The sequence below is a fragment of the Lactuca virosa genome, chromosome 4 (genome assembly GCF_052849685.1).
Source record: "Lactuca virosa cultivar CGN04683 chromosome 4, Lactuca_virosa_CGN04683_v6, whole genome shotgun sequence".
Classification (NCBI taxonomy): Eukaryota; Viridiplantae; Streptophyta; class Magnoliopsida; order Asterales; family Asteraceae; genus Lactuca; species Lactuca virosa.
In genome coordinates this window covers 36,176,168-36,196,685 of record NC_136429.1, presented here as the reverse complement: position 1 = coordinate 36,196,685, position 20,518 = coordinate 36,176,168, and positions in this window count along the sequence as shown.

The following is a 20,518-nucleotide window of genomic DNA, read 5'->3' as shown; positions in this document are numbered from 1 at the left end:
TCGTCTGAAAAGAGTAGGATCTATCACACCTCGTTTGTACCCGGAGTTGACAAGAAACTCTGAAAGAGTTTCATACCAAGCTCTTGGTGCCTGTTTTGAACCTTAGACCGCTTTCTACAGCTTATAGCAATGGTTGGCAAAATCTAAATTTTCGAAGCCTGGAGGTTGTTGTAAATACACTTCTTGTTTTAATTCGCCATTGAGGAAAGCACATTTTACATCCATTTGATGGACTTTGATGTTCTTATGTGCTACATACGCTAGAAAAATACATATGGTTTCCATCCTTGCTACCGGAGCATATGTTTCATCATAATCAACACCTTCTAGTTGACTATACCCTTTGGCAACCAGACGAGCTTTGTTGCGAATCACTGCACCCGATTCATCTAGTTTGTTCTTGTAGACCCATCGGGTTCCAACTACAGTATGGCCTTTAGGCTTCGATACCAGTTTCGAAACCCTGTTTCTTTAAAACTCAGCAAGTTCCTTTTGCATTGCAATAATCCAATCAGGCTCTAGAAGTGCCTCTTTCGTGGTTCTGGGCTCGATTGATGACATAAAAGCTGCATAGTGACAATGATTAGTTAAATCTGAAGAAGAAGGAGTTTCTATACCTGCAGATGGATTTCCGATGATTTGGCCAGGTGAGTGATATTTCGTCCAAATATGTTGACGAGATTGTTGATGTTCAACAGCTGCATTCGAGGGAATATCCTCTACTTCATAGGAGTCTTCGGGTCTATCTATTGTAGGTTGTTCCCCCTCGGTTTGTGAGCATCCCGCAGATAAGTCTTGAACTGTTGGGATTAGTTCAACACCTGAAGATAAAGGTTCCCCCTGGACTGATGATGGTTTCAACAGAACCGGTGAAGGTTTCCCTGAACCGATGATGATTCCCCTGAACCGATGAGTGATTTACTATTCTTGGATCCCCTTCGGTATTAATGTTTTCCACTTCTTCGTCCTCAGAATCTTCAGATATAGTTGATTGATTGGTCACTTTGTAGATGGGTACCGAAGCAGCATCTTCAAGTACTGAAACCTCGATGGTTGCGATTTCCAAAGGATTTGAGCTTTCTCCCTTAACCGTCGAGGTGGAGATGCGCCTTCGTTGCAGTGTACGCTTTTTAGATTTGTATTGAAAATTCTAGTCATTTGTTTTTTTCTTGTTCTTTAGCTTTGGAGTTCCGGTGTGAACTTAAGGTCGTGGGGTCTCGATGTTCGTTCATATTCGTTGCTATAAAGATTGTGTGGTTTGGTTCAATTCCCTCACCTTAATGGAGTTGTAAAGGCCTTTTTAGAAGGTGTGGTTTATGCTTCTTGGTGGCACATGTGGAACTTCACGAATGTTAGGCTGTTTGCTCATTCTAAGCCTAGGGAGGCATATATTTTTGACAATTTTGTCATTCAATTGTTTATATGGTGTGATGTTAGGTCTAAGAAAAATATTAACTTGGTTGGTTGGCTTCACAACCCTCAGTATGCTATTATGTAATGTTTTTCTTTTTCTTTTTCTAGCTTCTTGCTAGTCCGATTCTCTTAATAAAATTCCGCCATTCAAATTTTTTTTTTCCTTCTACATGCATAATCCACAGGAACCACATTACATTTCCTCAAATGCATCATTCTCTATGTTTAGGGCACTCTTATGCATGGCTTTTAGATTCGTCTGTCTCATACTCATCATTTGGTCTCTAACTCCGATGTTGACTTGGACGGTTATCCTTAGACACTTATGTCCACATTTGAGTTTTGTGTATATCTTGGTGACAACCTCAGTTTGTGGTCCTCTAAATGTCAACATGTTGTCTCTCAATTTAGCTGCAAAGCTGAGTACCGAAGGGTAGCTAATGTCGTGGCTGAAGCTATTTAGCTTCAAAATCATCTTCTCAATTTTTGTTGTCGCTTATCTTGTGTAATTGTTGTTTTCTGTGACACTGTAAGTGTCATGTATTTATCATTTAACCCAATATAGTTGCCTAAGTAAATAAAACGTCTTGTTAACATTTAATACTCTTCAAAGATTATAAATCTTGTGATTTTATAAAGTATAATCCATTATATCAGCTAAATTATCATGAATATAACCAACAATGTATAAAAGTCAAATGGAATATAGTGCATAATGTTACATGAAAGTCACAATAGCAATTCTATATGTCAAGATATATAATTCAACATCGCGTGCTAGCAAGGAAATATAGATAAGTATTTTAATTTCTAATTAAATTCATATGAAAATGTTTTAAATAATCGATAAAAATTTACATAATCTTGATACTGTTCTTGCAAACATGAATCCCTTTGGGTCAACAATCACATGCTTAGTACAATATAATGATAATAATATTATTATTATGTGTACAACATTATTATTATTAGTATTAACAAGAAAATAGTCAATAATTCTATGTTTTTTTTAAACGGCAAATTAGCCTACTCTTAAACACAATCTATGATAACGAGACTTGAATCCATGATATTTCATTTGAGAGGATTACTTCTTACCGTTAAAAAAATCATTTGGTAGTCAATAATTCTAAGTGGCTTAACAATTGTTCAAACCCCCGTTGTTATAAATCATTTCATATATATGAACAAAAAAGACCCACGACTTACTTTTTTTATTTTTTGAAAACGGCTAAAACGTATTTCAATGGACAATTCAACTTAAACCGTCGGATGACGCCAAGTATATATCTAAATCTAAAAAGTTTACATTTAATATTATTTCCAATACATTTGTTCATTTTTATCATCAAAATATTTCTACATTTTTAGAATACAGCCAGACATAAAAGAATGATATATGCTTCGCGTTACCACTAAATATCAAACTCTCACCTATCAGACATAAAATACTCGATTATTTACCATGTAACCATGTCTTGAAGGGAAAAGATCTTGTGTCTATCTTTAATTTTGTATTAATAGAAATGACATACGCGTTGCATGAAATATCACACAAATTTATTGAATTTTATATGAGCACATCGTTTCCTAAGTCAAACAGCATGTACCCATATGGCATTATCATAATCATAACCATGTTAGGCTCCTCATGAGTTGACCTTGGGTAGTTCACAATCCAGATCCTTGTGACAAAGGGATATGGTCTTGCGCAAGTTGTATATGTGTTATTTCTTGTAAGGTGGGAAAGATTCACATGAAAACCATGGCTTTTTCCGAACCTTCATTTATAAGATAGTCTGTATTTTGTTGTCTTCTATTTTTATTGGTGACGAAATTTTTTTTATTATAATTAATTTTTTTTTAAACAACAAATCTACAATACTCCTAAAATACTCCTAATACCACCTATGTCTCCAATGAGACTTGAATCCTTAACCTCTAGGAAGGAGGGTTTGATAATAAGATGCATTATTTTTTTGGGAACCAGCAAGAAGTTTATTAAAAAACGAAACAAAGGCACCACGTCCAGCAAAAACTAGACATGTCACAAAAAATAAATTACAGGGAGTTTACGCACAAGAAAAATGAGAGCAACACCATTAAGTCCAGTTACATCCACCCTTCTTTCCCCTCAACTTAAACCATGTGTACACTATCGGAATTACATTGTCCACGATCTTTGTAAAAGAAGGATAAACAACTTCAAGTATCTTGTCATTTTTTGTCAACCATAAGTTCCATAATAAATCATAACATGCCTAACAGCAACCTTTTTTTTTGGGACAGTTACTTCAGCGTGCAACAAAATTCAGGATATCACTGACATTAGAAATTACAGAACATAAATTCCGCACCATTTGAGCACCCATTCCCACGCCTTGTATGCTATCAGACATGAAACTAGAATATGGTCCACATAATCTATCCTACTAGATGAAAAAACACAATTTGTTGTTGCAACATTGATACCTCTGTCTCTCACAGCAGTTAGCATTGGAAGTCTGCCCAGATTGGCTCTTCAACTGAAACAGTAGACCTTGAGAGGGGCAAGCTTCAACCATGTAAAGGGAATTCAAGCTGATGCAATGATTTTTGAGTCGGTTACCCTTCGCATCAGATCCAATATGTAGTTGCCATCAGAAGAGTGAACAAAAATGAACCTGTCATTGTTTGGGCTGTTGGTAAAGACTTCATGGATGTGAGAGCCCATCTTTTCGAGGTCAACTGACACCTTTGCAATATTGCTACAGCCTACAAACGCTTGAGAGATTTTTTTTTTTTTTTTTTTTGCTGTAGTCCATATGGGTTTGTTGTCCAATCTATTAATTCCACTAATATATAACATGATTCCATACGCTCAATTTTTTTGTTTTGAGACGCCACCTACGCTTAAATAGCATATCTATGTTTTGGGATTTAAGTGAGCCTACACCAAGACCTCCATCAGCTTTAGAAGCAAAAACTTTTTTCCATGATACCCAATGTATTTTCCTTTCTTGTCGCATCCACCCCACAAGAATCTTCTTCAAATCATTTCCAATGTATCAGTGATACCCGATGGTGCCTTGAAATTTGAGAAATAGTATGTTGGTAAACCACTAAGAACTTCCTTCATAAAGGTAAGCCTCCCACAAAATGAAAGAGTTTTAGACTTCCACATCGATAACTTCGATGGAAACCGATCAATTATAGGCTTCCATTATTTCTTTAAAGATATATTTCCCCCCGGCCCACAGGGGCTCCTAAATATGTGAAGGGAAACGATGCAGCCTCACATCCAATAATCCTTGCCCATCCATTCAACTCATTACTTGTAGTGGCAATGCCAAAAACCCAAGATTTTTGAAAGGTAACTTTCAACCCAGAAGATACATGAAAGCATCGAAGAATCCGACCGATGTTTTTGAAATTACTTATGGACCATTCCACAACAAAAATGACGCCATCGGCATACAAGAGATGTGAAATCGTGGGCTCGTTATCTGGAATTTTTACCCCTTGGAAGATAGATTTGTTACAGGTGGTTTTCATAGCTACATTAAGACCCTACATGGCTAACATAAGCAAAAAAGGAGAGGGAGGGTTCCCTTGACACACACCTTAAGAGATCGATAATTCTTTAGTCGAGGATCCACTTACTAAAATTGATGCTCTTACGGGAGAGAGGCAGCCGTTACCCAAGATCTCCACTTAGGGCTAAAACCTATTTGTTCCATTATAGATTCAAGATACCCCTAGTTTATTGAGTGAAAAACTTTATCAAATTCGACCTTGAATAAAAATAGTTGCCTTTTTTTGCCCAAGAACAAATATCATTTATCATAAGAGGGTCGTCAAGTATATATCCACTAACAACATATATTGATTGTACTTCATCAATGACATTTTCAATTACCTTTTCCAACCTAGATGTGAGACCTTTGGCAATAATTTTATATAAGCATCCAATCAAACTAATTGGACGATAATCACATAAGGTGATAAGATCTTTGACTTCTGATAGGGTGTAAACGAGCCGAGTAATACCAAGCTCGAAGCTCGACCTGACTAAAATACTTGAACTCCTCTCGAGCCTAAATTTGAAGTTCAGACTCGAATCGTGAAATACTCGATACTATCAAGCTCGACTTTGTTCGACTAAAATTAAAATAAAAAGTTAAAAATGATCAAGAATTAAAAACATTTCACATTCTTTTACATTGTTCAAAATAACAAAAAAAAAATTCACAATAAACCATCTAATGTCAATATAACATCAACCATATATATCATTGCATTTTACATACATCCAAAATACCAAAAAGGAACATTCTCAAAAGTTTTGAAATGCAACTTAAGTCATTACTCCTTTACCGATGCCTAAAAGCTAAAAGCGTTGAAATGTATTATTGATTTAAAAATATACAAAAGGTAAAAATGAAATTTTATAAATACTCGTTTAAGCTGGCGACTTTATGAGTCGGGTATTTTACCACTCGAGCTCGGCTCGATAAGGTACTCGAGTAGCTTGAGCTTGAGCTCGACTTGATTCATGAGCTGTCTCGTCTCGCTTACACTCTAATGTTTGGTACAAGGGTGATAAATGATCACTTCCAAACTATCATTTTATTGATAAGTTAGACCCTAACTGTTAGATTTATTTGGATTTCATTAACAATTAGAAGGTTTTCCCGCGCCTTGCATAGGTTGGTGTAACACTCGGTTTTGAATTACTTCATTTTCCGGGGTTGTGGCCCGATCATCAATTATCATAAGGCTTTGGTCCTTGGGGACGAAAGGATTGGCCCTTTTTGGATGTGGGTGTTATAGTTTAAATGATTCGAGTGTTCGATGGCGTTTTGAAGCCTAATGGTATAATTGCAATTTGTTAGTTCGTTCCTTTCTGAATTTTGGGTTCTTCTCGTCACCTTTCTGTGGGTATAAAGTATGTTGGAAACGGACTTAAGACGAAGGAGTTAGGGCCAAATGAGGTTTTAGAGGTTGGAGGGGCCATCTAGTACGCGGGGCGTACTAGATGTGTACGCGGGCGTATCGAGTTAATTAGTCGCAGGTGGTCCATGAGTACGTCGAGCGTACTAAGTGGTACACGGGGCGTACTCCCTTTAGCCATGAAACCTAAATTTTTGGTCCTTGACCCTATTTAAACCTCATTTCCTTCATGAGCCTTGTATTTTATCAGCCTCTAAGCCTCCTAAACCCTAATAGTCGACCCTTAACATTTATATAAGCCATTGTGAAGAATCTTGGAGTATTCTTGTGCACTTGGAAGAGTTTGGAGCTTGTTGAAGAATCATCACCTGGAGGGGAGCTTGTAGATCCAGAAGTTCCTCATCTTTTGCAAACTATTGAAGGTAAAAAGCTTTGATCTTGTCATCTCTTTGGTTGGATCTTCTTTTGGGTTGTTTATGGTCATTTTAGCCTCTTTTGGTTCGTCATTGTGAGCTAAGGTTGTTTCAGAGGCTTGATCTTGTAGATCTGGACCTTTTAGGTGTCCCAAAGGCATAAAAATGGGATCTTTATGGTTATTTGGACTCATGCATGTGTTAAGACCCTTCATTAAGTTCTTTTGAGCTCTAGAGCCCCCATTAAGCCATGCATGCAAGTAAACTTTCCAACTTTATGTGATAAGTCATCCATAGGAATAATATATGAGAGTTTAGAGCAAGGACTTAAGTGGTTAAGTGCTTAATGGAGAAGATTGAGGTTCATGGGAGTACGTTGGGCGTACCCATCTGGTACGTTGCGCGTACTGGCCCCAAACGGTGTACGCTGGGCGTACCAGCTAAGTATGCGGGGCGTACTCGACCTGTTGGACTTTCCTTGTCTTGTTGACTTGTTGTCCATGGATTGTTGACCAGAAGTTTGACGAGGGTTGACCATTGGTTATTCTGAGCCTTTTTGGATATTGGGCCTTCTCGGGTTTGGGCCCAATTTGGATATTTGGGCCTTATTGGGCCTTATGGTGTCATTTCGGGTTTGGGCTATCTTTTGGGCTTGGTTGCTTGGGGCATTGTTGGGCCATCTAAGAATAATTGTTTTGGATTAGGGAAATGTTAATGGGCTTTAGTGTAAGGCCCATGTAAGGGTTTTGGCCGAATTTAGGGTTTCCACCTGAAAACCCTAGCTTTGGGACTAAGCCACCTCATGTATAAAAGGGACCCAACCCTTTGGATTTTCGGCTTAAGACTTCTAACCCTAGAATAACCAATTTTCTAAAGGCATTCCCTCCTCTCTCCTCTCATCCTCTTGCTAGTTGTGTTTGTAAGCCATATGAGGTGTCACATTTTAGGCACTAATCTTTCAAGATTCAAGGATCTACAAGGTTTCTTGTTATTGCTACATAACAAGTGAGGTAAACTTCTAAACCCTAATTATATGTAGATTTCGATTTATATATGCTAGATCTAGGGTTTTGCTTTGGTATTCAATTTGCATGTTCAACTAGTGAAAAACATAGATCCAAATAATACTTTTTATTTGTAGGTTAAGGGATATACCTAAACCCAAGAGTAAGCCCTAGACTATAGTCGTTCTTTCCTAAGAAAGTACTAGTTCTCTATAGTCAATAGCTCTGATACCAATTTGTCGCACCCCTAGCCGGCGGTGTAAACACCGAGCGGTGTAACGTCATTCCTTGTATCACAATTATATAACATATATTGAACAATACAAAAGAATTTTATAAACTACATATCTTTATTGATAATAGAAAGTTATATTATTCCTGCTTATCAAGTTCCTGAAAACACATGCATTCTGAAAATACGTCAACATAAAGTTGGTGAATCCACAGGTTTGGACTCCATATAAAATAGTACTTTTTCCAAGTTTAATAAAAATATAAAACATAGTATAAAAGAGTCATCCTGACTCATATCTAGCACATAGTATATATCCTAGGTATAATAGTTTACTTATTAGATAAGTTATATACCTAATATCTCCATATACTTAAATCAAGGAAGGTTACTATGTATAAATCCTATTTCAATTCTATACAAGTATATATACTAGGTAATATTATTTACCTATCAATTACTTGTACCTAGAGTATAAGTGATTGGGAACTTATACTTAACATTAATACTTGTATATCGACAAAGTATAATGTTTCTAACAATTTGCTACCATGAGTCTGTAACCGCTGCTAGACATACAAGACCTCTGACAAAAATAACACCCACCAATGGTTCCACGAAGAATTACTACCATTGGGACGATGAAACCCGGGGTACCACGAAGGATTTTCCTAATATACAACACCGTGCGATTCATCAACGCCGGATCAGAAAACAAATAAAAGGACAGTTCGTCACTCGCTATGTGGTAGGTTGTAGTTAACAACCACGAGCGGGGTGGTCAGCCCGTATAACTTATACACAACTTCCTAGCTCACACGGGATTAACGGTTACAGGTCAGAGGATTTCCCCTAAGATTCCCAATCTTAGTTGATAAATACAATAGCTCATGTAGACTTTGTCGGCTTCCTAAAGTTCTAACATCAAAAAGCATATTCGTGTCTAAAACCCTAAGTTACTAGACTATGCTTCTAAACATTACTCCTAATTTCATTTAGGCAGTACAACAACTATAACTTGAGGTGAAACAAGGTTTTATCTTAACATAAAACCAACAATAGCAACATACTTAACAAGTATATATAGAATTCCCGAATATAACTTTTAGGGCTTTATTAATAACATACCAGGTTTTATCTTGACATAAAACCAATAATAACAACATACTTAATAACTAATTAATATATATATATATATATATATATATATATATATATATATATATATATATATATATATATATATAACTCTCGAGTATAACTCCGAGGCTATATTACACATAATATACATTGAACTCCAGAGTATAACTCAGGGTCTACATTAGTATAATAACATGCTAACAAGGTTTTGATACTTGTATGTTTTCAAAATATCAGATTCAAAACAACTATATCCCAGTTAATATAACTATCTATGTTGATACGAATATACTATCATATAGACATAATATTAACTTATATACAATATTTAGCATGCGTTTCCCCTGAAAACATTAAAAGTGGGGCCGTGAAACTCACCCTAGTAGCGTGATCTATAGAATCTAAACGGTCAGAGGCTCGTCTTTGTTAGGCTCAGGAAGAGAAACGAACTTCAAAAAATGATACAGAATGAACGGGAATGAGGTGACGATTGAATAAGCCTCGATGGCTATTTATAGGCTGTTTTGGACCCTCTCACGTCATGAGAATGATAGGCTCACGTCGTGAGCTTCCATGAGTCATCACGTAGCCTTCCCAGGTGTTTTCTAGCCTCGATTAGTGTCTTGGAGCGTCCTCACGTCGTGAGAAAACATGCTCACGTCGTTTCTGCCACATGCCCTCAAACAACTACATCTTCAGAAGGTTATAACTTTTGCATACGAGCTCCGTTTTTGACGTTTTTTATATCCAAGTGTAGTTATTTACGAGTACTACAACTTTCTTTTAGACTTAAATAGGTAATTCGAAGTCTATTTTAAATTCCTCTTGTTATAGAGGCTATAGTTTTAGAATTTATCATAACTTCTTCATGCGAAGTCAGATTTAGACGTTCTATATATTTTTGGAATCGTATACACTTGTAGTGTTGAATGAAAAATTCATTAAAGATTAAAATAAATTGGTTATAATATTTATGGGAATTATCTTTGACCTAATTTTGAATGGTGTTACAATAATTCATTAGTGGTATCAGAGCCTAGGATGTTTTCAGTTGAATTTGATGCATATGTGAATTGTCCAAAGGAGGAGGGAACAGATTCATCAATCTGTTCATTGAACTTGACGAGTTCCATATGGGACTCGACGAGTTGGTCCAAATCGATGAGTTCACTGCCCAGAACTCGACGAGTTGACTCATCAGATCCCTGATTTTTCGATTTTCATATCTTGATTTGTTTAGGATAATTACTTTAATTCGTTTTTATTGCTTAAAATTGAATTTTCTGAAAAGATAATGGTATATCCTTATCAAGATAATTGATTTGGTCAAATTTTTTAGATAAAGACAAAATTAATTTATTAATTTAATTATTTAAAATTTGATCTGGTATTTTTGAATAGTTTTAAAAATAGACCCTATGGTTTTGCAATTAAAATTTAATTGAATAGTTTAATTTTGAAATCTTAAATTTAAAACCCTAGTATTTTAAATGTTAAAATTTAATCAAATTAAAAGTTTAATTTATTAAAAGATTAAAACTCTAGTATTTTAAAAGTTTAAAATACATCCTTATACTATTATAGAATTAAAAGTTTAATATATATATATATATATATATATATATATATATATATATATATATATATATATATATATATATATATATATATATATATATATATATATATATATGTATAAGAAAAGTCAGTCTTATCGTTAGTAGGCCTCATTCACGAAGCTGGTCTATAAGGGGTGTTTAAGGAAGCGACATGTAAAATGACCGCCAATGGGTATCCATTCTTACGCACCGCACCCTTGATTAGTGGATGGTCGTTATCCGAACGGGTTTGATAGGACATATAATCCTCATTAAAAGTATAATGACATAAAGTAACTAAACCTTTTCTAAAATCTCATTCGTAGTTACTTTAGGAAAAATGTGAATTTATGTTAACCCATGAAATTGCACATTGCACCTTATTGGTCGTTAGTGGAGCGTGTGTGGTTAACCGACACACTAATATGGACTAATATTGTTGGCAATGGGTGTTTCGTAAATTATCATTGATCAATGGAGCGTGTGTGGTTAACTGGCACATTGATTGGGTGACAAATGACATTGAGAGTACCAAGCTAATTTGCATGGTTATTCACATCTCGTTTGTGATCCTCGGCATCCTAGTCACAAAGTAGGAGCATAATCGAGATTAAACATGCCATTAAATAGTTAAATGAATCTCAAAAGATCTAGGAGTTTCATTTGATTGAAACTGGTAAATGCTTACCTACGTAACATAGATTCGAATTTGATTACGACAACCCTCTTCAGAATTCGAATCGAAAATATGGATCCTAGCCTTAATTTAATTTTGGGTTAATAATTAAGGATTATATAAATCAACTAACTTGCATTTTCTGCCTTTAAAGATGTCGATTCAAGACAGCTATGGTCTTCCTCATCCTTACGGAAATGGTTTTCCTTCTGAAGATGATCTTCCACAAATTGACCAAGGTGAAAGAATGTTCCCTTTTTCAATTGGTGGAACTAGAAATCATGCTTCTCCAACTCTTCCTCCACCACCTCTAGTGATTTTCCCCGACCCACGTTTTTGTCAAAATGAAAAGTTCAAGGTTACTCAAGCCCTGTTGGCATGCAAACACCTAGATGGAAATTTTATGTGTGCACATGTTCTAAACATGAAATCACACATTGACAGATTAGGAATGTTGGGTGTCATTTTCCCAGAGGAGCTGACTGTTGACTTGGTTCTTTGCTCGCTTCCTGAGTCATATAGTCATTTTGTTAAGGACTACTACATGATTGACAACAACGTGACCCTTATTGATCTGACATATTTGCTAATTGCCGCTGAAGCAGAAATGCTTAAGTGCACTGGCCAAGCAAATATGTTTAAAGGATCAATCTCCCAAATTTCCATGGACCTTAACAATGGCAACGTTGGTAGTCCAGAAAAGGTTTCTCTTCCTAATGGAAAGGGATCGGCCAAGGTCAAACCATTTGACCATATGGTAAAGAGAAAGGCCAATTATGAGATAGTCCCATCTGCCATTCCTGAAGAGTCCATATGTTTCTATTGCCAATTGAAGGGCCATTGGATGCGAACCTGCTCTGTCTACCTGAAAGACCGCAGAGATAGTAAAGTCAGGTTGTATGAATCTACTTTAGGTACATCCACTATCTAACTCTATTAAGTTCCTATTCATAGATTCTTATTACATGATATGATAGTCACATTTTGATGTTTTGCAGGATCTAAGAGAAAGAATGAAGCTTAAGAACAAGAGTGAGCCGAATCTGATCGTGAGAGATGGATTTCAATCGCATGGTTCGAGGATTAGATTTTCGAGCTGCTGCTTAGGAGTTATAATAGCTTAATAGATTGCGTAAGAAATACATAATTTTCATATGTTTGCATTATAAGGATGATTTTTCCGCATTTTATCAATAAAGTAAAATTTTGGCTTTATTTATATATCCTCGCAATGGCATTTATGAAAATTGGTGGTTATATTTCTGTTATTAAGCAATATTAAATATGGATTTGATTCTTTGTTACATCATTTGTGGTAATTTCATAATTAATCAAGTGAAAATGAATTCTCATCGCCCAAGTTTCAATTGGATAGAAACTTGGAGTCATACAATTTGAATTGTATGATGTATGAGAATCTTGATCTTTGGAAACTTAAGACTAATTTGTTGATCACATGTTTGTGTGAGTCAAAGTGAAGGGCTAATGGATCTTGTACACATTGATGTGGAATATTTGGATCCACCACCAAATATGATAAATCTATTCGTCATGATTTGCTGATGGTTCAGTAAATATGGTTATACTTATAAGATTAAGTGTAATTCTGATTATTTGAAAGGTTTCAAAGAATGGCAAAACAAATATGAAGAATCTATTAGGCAGAAAGATAAAGGTTTCTCCAATATGAAAGGAAAGGAGATTACCTTAGTATCATGTTTTATGATCATCTTCATGATTGTGGAACCATGTCACAATTGATCCTCTAAGGATATCTTAATGCATTTGTATGGCTAATGTCACACCCCCAAACCAAGGATGGCGGAAACGTCCGGGGGTGGAGGACTTCATGTATAGTATCATAACAACAATTGCAATAGTGATCAAAGTAAACACAACCAACATAAATATAATTGAAAAAATTACACCATAGTAAGTTTACATGTTTCCAAATCAATTACATTATGTTGACAAAAATGAAATGTTTGACGCCTTAACGTCCCATCCTCAAAAGCGCTTGTTTACTTGTTTATTTATTCCCTGAGAATACAAGTAGTTTGAAAGAGTGTCAACAATTAAGTTGGTGAGTTCATAAGCTTTTGAATGTAGTGATGAAAACCTTTTCCTTTGTAAAAGTAATGTTTGTTCCAGAAAAATCCAATATTTTCCTTAGAGTGTGAATTGCAGCCTTAAATCCAAAGACCAAAATGTACAAGTAATTTCCATACTTATAGTAAAACAATGCAAGTTTAAATTGACATAAACTCGTTTGATTTAATGAAATTCTCGTAATTCCTATGAGTTGTTAATACTTTATGTGAGTTATTATAACCATACTATGACCTAGATGGCCTGAAACGACGTTCTTCAGGCGTCGGAAATGTTATGACATTTGTCACCCGTAGACCTCGAGGTCCTACTGTAGCTAACAGTAAGGTGTGGGGTGTCAATCCCAATATATATCTATACACAACTATCATGCTCTCCCTCAAAGAGACTCTGGTTACAATACATGACTTATAGTGCATTACTTGAAAAGTAACATTAAGCGAATGTCTCACAATTTAGTCATTAACGGATTTACGTGAAGTGAATGAAAACCCTTTTTGTGTAAATGAAACCTCTAGTAATGAACTTGTTGTGTAGTGCATCATAAACTATACCTATTATAGTTTATCAAATGATAGTAGTAGTAGTGAACATAAACTATACTTACAATAGTTTATCAAAATGTTTGAATGCAATGGATATAAACTTTGTTTGTTTTAAATAAATTACCATATTTGTGGAGGTAAAAATCCATTTGTTTTCTATTTTATGTCTATTTACCAGGACAAAATGACATATAATATAACACATATATGCACATAATGATACACACCTTGCTCAACAAGTTACAAGGTGTAAGTGAAATAGATAACATTTTTCTAGTGTTAACATTTCTATTCCTGTTCTTAGAAGATTTATAGAAAAATCATCAAAAGTCCAAATTAGAATCTGTAAATTCTGAGTTTTTGGAAAATGTGTCTAGTTTGTTCATAAATTTTATTATGATTTTTAGTGACATCCCACTTGTGTGAAAAAGTCCATATTCACAGACTGATCCGGATTTGTTCTTGAAATGATAGGTAGTTTTGTAAAAATCACCATAAATTGTAGCAAAATCGTATGGTGATGTGCAAGTAGTCATTTTAAAGGTATGAACCTAAACTATTTGCACCTTATACAGTTTTGAAAACTAAAATGTTTAAGTTGACCAAAACAGTCCGTGAATGGAGTTAAACTTTTTTGATGAAAGCTGTTGAGTGAGTTTAGTTGTATTCTTGGTGTTTTAACCTGTATTCCCCCCCTTAAAACTTAAGAAAAACATGAAAAGATAGGGTTATGAACTCACCTTGAGTGATTTCAGAGGATGGATGATGAAGAAAGGAGGTGTTCAACTCAAGAACACTTAGAAGGTGCTTGAAGATTCGAAGATCTAACACACATATGATGATGTTTGTGTAAGATATCCATGATTTAAGTAGAAAGAAGGAGAAATAATCATGTGAGGAGTGATATTACTTACTAGGAGTAGATGAAGAGCTTGTGATCAGCCTTGGACTTTTCGAGATTACAGAGAGATAATGAGAGAGAATGAGTTTTTGCTTTTTGGTGAAGTGTGAGTGAAATGGGAGGAGAGATGTGGGTCTTACTATCCTTGTGTCAAGGCACTTGGCTGAAAAGAGTGGGAAAAAGCTCGGCCTAATGAACCCTTTGCTTAACAGTTCGTTCAGTTGACTGGACAATTCTTGCATTTCTGTCGGCGCTAGGCGGTATGGAGCTTTGGCTACTGGGGTAGCTCCGGGGACCAAGTCGATTCGGAATTCGACTTGCCATGCGAGTGGTACGCCTGGAAGGTCTTCTGGGAATATGTCGGGGAAGTTGCACACCTCTGGAATGTCTTTGATATCCTTCATCTCTTGTTTCTTATCTACTACGTGGGCTAAGAAGGCGTGGTATTCCTTTCGGAGATACTTTTCAGCCTTGACGCAAGAGATGATTTGCCAGTTTGCACTGGGTTGATCACCGTAGATAAGAAGGGTTTCGCCACTTGGCAGATTGAGGCGAACGGCCCTTTCGTAACATAGAATGTCGGCACGATGAGAACTTAACCAATCCATACCGATGATTACGTCGAAATTTTTTATTGTTACCGGCATTAGGTCGATTTTAAATGAATGATTGTCCAGAGTGAGGGTACACCCTGAGTATATATCGCTAGTGCGCTCTGCCTTTCCGTTTGCCATTTTTACGGCGTATGTGTCTTTTAGTAATTGGGGATCTTGTCTAAGTAATTGTTTGAATTGATGGCTCACAAAACTCCTCTCCGCTCCACTATCGAAGAGTATGCATGCATATGAGTTATTGAGAAGAAACGTACCAGTAACCACTGTGGGGTCCTTGACTGCTTCTCCATGTCCTATAGCCAGGACTCTCCCCACGCCACCAGCATTAGGGGTTCGTGCCTTTGGGCAGTTTCTTTTGAAGTGCCCTGTCTCCCCACAGCCGTAACAGGCTTGACTTGCCCCCGTATTGGCGACTTGAGTGATTGGTTGAGCTGGCGCCCTACAGAAGCGAGCGGTATGCCCCTTCTTGTTGCAATTGTTGCAGTACATTTCCCGACAAGCACCGGTGTGGTGGAAATTACACTTATTGCACTTGGGAAGGTTTCCAGCATATTGCCTCTGTGGTGCTGGAGTGGCAGGAGTAGTGGCAGCACGGACAGCAACTGTCTGTTGCTTTTTGGTGGAGTCTGGTACCGACTGCTTCTTTTTGTTGTTCCAGAATTTTCTTTTATTTCCCCCCCCCCCCCTTTAGCCTGATCATGGGTGGTAGTAACAGTACCGTGGCTGGCCCTATGGTCGACAAGTTGTTGTGCCAATTCCTTGGCACTGTCAAAAGTAGTGGGTTTCGAGGCCAACACACTATCTTGAATCTGGGATGATAGCCCCCAGAGGTATCGTTCCACCTTCTTCTCTTCTGGAGTGACCATTGCTGGGCAGAGGAGTGCGAGGTCATTGAATCGGGTAGTGTAAGTTTCAAGGTCTGTGCCCGACATCTTGAGGTTCCAGAGTTCTTCTTCAAGTTTTTGCACTTCGCCTCTCGGGCAATACTCCTTAAGCATCAAAGCTTTTAAGTCCTCCCAGCTTATAGAGTTAGCCACTGCAGGAGTAAGTGAATGCCGCATACTTGACTTTGCTCGTTTTGGGACAAGCACAGATTTCGAAAACTGCTTCAGAACTCTCGAACCATTGCATTAGTGTGACCACTCCCCCGCTTCCATTAAAAAAATCAGGTTTGCCATTCGTGAAGTCTTTGTAAGAACACTCTTTTGTACGCCCTGTACTGTCCCCGTGGTTAGAGTGCGTAGCACCAGATCCAGAACCACCTGCACCGTTTGTACCTATCTGCGACATTGCGACCGCTACGGCTGCTGTTACTGCAGCCTGGAACATCACGTAATCAAACTGTGGAGGTGGCGGCGGAGGAGGCGGTGCTGTGCTGCCGGAAGGTCTGGGTCTTTTCCTTGGTGGCATAGTTCTGTTAAAAGTTATAAAGACGAAATATCGGTAAGTCTTCAATTGTAAGTCGAAGTTTATTGAATTTGATTATTTTTTATATGTCCCGACTTAAAACATTCAGAAATGATTTATGAAGAAAGTTCATGCGCTCGAACTCCCCGAATTTAATAGTGACCCAAATGTAATTCTGTAATCTTTGGTCATGCCTGGTCCTTTCCTATGATCACTCGATGCACACCAGTTATTTGTGATTATGGTCCAATAGGCCGTTGAACTTAATGAGTCTATCCTAGGCCCACAACCAAACAATGAACATGACCTAAGGCGGACTCACCATTTCTAAGTCGATCGTCTCACAATTACAATTAACCAGGAGGTGCATATTAAGAATCTCATAAACACCGAAAGCAAATTGTTTGTACTGACATGTTATGAGATTTATCATAAACTCGCAATGAAATAAAATACATGCCAATTTCATTGATATAATTTGATACATATTGTTTAGAAAAATTTGACCTTTATGCAGGTCTACATCAATGTAACGGAAAATTTTGGCACAACATAGCCCTTTGAGTAGTGTAATCACTTAATCGCAGGGTTAGCTTACATGCAAAAAGAGTAGCACCAACGCATACTCATAAACCTACTCTACAAGGACGTGCGAGTAGCATGAGTTCGACTCACAATGATCAGTCCCTGGTGGTGCTTGGGACGAGGTCGATGCGTCCTGGAGTTCAGCCAATCGTCGCTCGGCTGCAATCACTCTTTCCTCGAGTGCCAAGTATTTTTCTTGATACTCCCTTGCTTCTGCTCGAGCGGCGAGAAGGTCCTTGATGAGTTGGTCCATGAAGTAGGAGTCTCTCTCTAGGTCTCTGGTGCGGGTAGTAGTAGCTTCTATATTGGCACCCAGCTCCCGAATTCGGTCCGTCGTCGCTCTACCGCGATCATCGATGTTAGTTATCTGTTGAGTCATGACTGGAAGTGCTCTGTCAGCCGGTCCCCCGTGGCTGAGGTCGTAGTAACCTCGTTGATCACCAAATGGTGATCGTTGTCGTTGTTGACGGCTCCATCGCTCGATCACTGTTGCCCAACGGGGTTCGAGCTCGTTGTAGCCAAAACGGTTCGCAGGCACCCTGGCCATGTAAGGAGGGTTGATGACTTCCTCCTCTGGTTCTTCTTCTTCTTCTTTGTCCCCCATTTCTTTTTCCTCCTCGGGTTCCTCTTCTTCCTCAACCTCTTCGGGGTCTTCCTCAGGATCCTCCTCGATCATTTCCTCGGGTTCTGCCTCGAGCCATCCAGCGTTTCCCTCATTAAGGAAGTAAGGGTCTCCAGGTAGATGGAATCCCGCCATATTGTCTGTACGAGAATATGGGTGTAAGAGATATGAAATGAATCTAGAATTTCGAGTTATAAATTTACAAAATACTCCTATAGTATTTTTAAATGTTATGTTTGGTTCTTAGTGCATTCATTATAGGGTGATGTTAGGTTGTCAGATTTGTTGTCCACTACGACTATCCCCCAATATATGCAAGTCACTTCTCGGACGAATATAGTTGATCAGACTATATTCCTCCCAGACTTGATTGCATATCCCAGGGCATATTCATATTGCACAACTCTTCTATTTTTAACTTTTGTGTTTTCCTTAGACGTGGCACTAAACCGGTATGCATGTACTTATACTTTTAACAAGAAACTATTTATTTCTAAAAGTATAGTTATTTGAAAATGTTTAAATCAGAGACTTAAGTCCCAATGCATTTATAGTTTGTATATCTTATGTGGTTCGATATACTTAGTTCACTATAAACATTGCTCTGATACCAATCTGTCACACCCCCAAACCAAGGATGGCGGAAACGTCCGGGGGTGAAGGACTTCATGTATAGTATCATAACAACAATTGCAATAGTGATCAAAGTAAACACAACCAACATAAATATAATTGAAAAAGTTACACCATAGTAAGTTTACATGTTTCCAAATCAATTACATTATGTTGACAAAAATGAAATGTTTGACGCCTTAACGTCCCATCCTCAAAAGCACTTGTTTACCTGTTTATTTATTCCCTGAGAATACAAGTAGTTTGAAAGAGTGTCAACAATTAAGTTGGTGAGTTCATAAGGTTTTGAATGTAGTGATGAAAACCTTTTCCTTTGTAAAAGTAATGTTTGTTCCAGAAAAATCCAATATTTTCCTTAGAGTGTGAATTGCAGCCTTAAATCCAAAGACCAAAATGTACAAGTAATTTCCATACTTATAGTAAAACAATGCAAGTTTAAATTGACATAAACTCGTTTGATTTAATGAAATTCTCGTAATTCCTATGAGTTGTTAATACTTTATGTGAGTTATTATAACCATACTATGACCTAGATGGCCTGAAACGACGTTCTTCAGGCGTCGGAAATGTTATGACATTTGTCACCCGTAGACCTCGAGGTCCTACTGTAGCTAACAGTAAGGTGTGGGGTGTCAATCCCAATATATATCTATACACAACTATCATGCTCTCCCTCAAAGAGACTCTGGTTACAATACATGACTTATAGTGCATTACTTGAAAAGTAACATTAAGCGAATGTCTCACAATTTAGTCATTAACGGATTTACGTGAAGTGAATGAAAACCCTTTTTGTGTAAATGAAACCTCTAGTAATGAACTTGTTGTGTAGTGCATCATAAACTATACCTATTATAGTTTATCAAATGATAGTAGTAGTAGTGAACATAAACTATACTTACAATAGTTTATCAAAATGTTTGAATGCAATGGATATAAACTTTGTTTATTTTAAATAAATTACCATATTTGTGGAGGTAAAAATCCATTTGTTTTCTGTTGTATGTCTATTTACCAAGACAAAATGACATATAATATAACACATATATGCACATAATGATACACACCTTGCTCAACAAATTAGAAGATTTATAGAAAAATCATCAAAAGTCCAAATCAGAATCTGTAAATTCTGAGAGTTTGGAAAATGTGTCTAGTTTGTTCATAAATTTTATTATGATTTTTAGTGACTTCCCACTTGTGTGAAAAAGTCCATATTCACAGAATGGTCCGGATTTGTTCTTGAAATGATAGGCAGTTTTGTAAAAATCACCATAAATTGTAGAAAAAATCGTATGGTGATGTGCAAGTAGTCATTTTAAAGGTATGAACCTAAAATATTTGCACCTAATACAGTTTTGAAAACTAAAATGTTTAAGTTGACCAAAACAGTCCGTGAATGGAGTTAAACTTTTCTGATGAAAGCTGTTGAGTTAGTTTAGTTGTATTCTTGGTGTTTTAACCTGTATTCCCCCCCTTAACACTTAAGAAAAACATGAAAAGATAGGGGTATGAACTCACCTTGAGTGCTTTCAGAGGATGGATGATGAATAAAGGAGGTGTTCAACTCAAGAACACTTAGAAGGTGCTTGAAGATTCGAAGATCTAACACACATATGATGATGTTTGTGTAAGATATCCATGATTTAAGTAGAAAGAAGGAGAAATAATCATGTGAGGAGTGATATTACTTA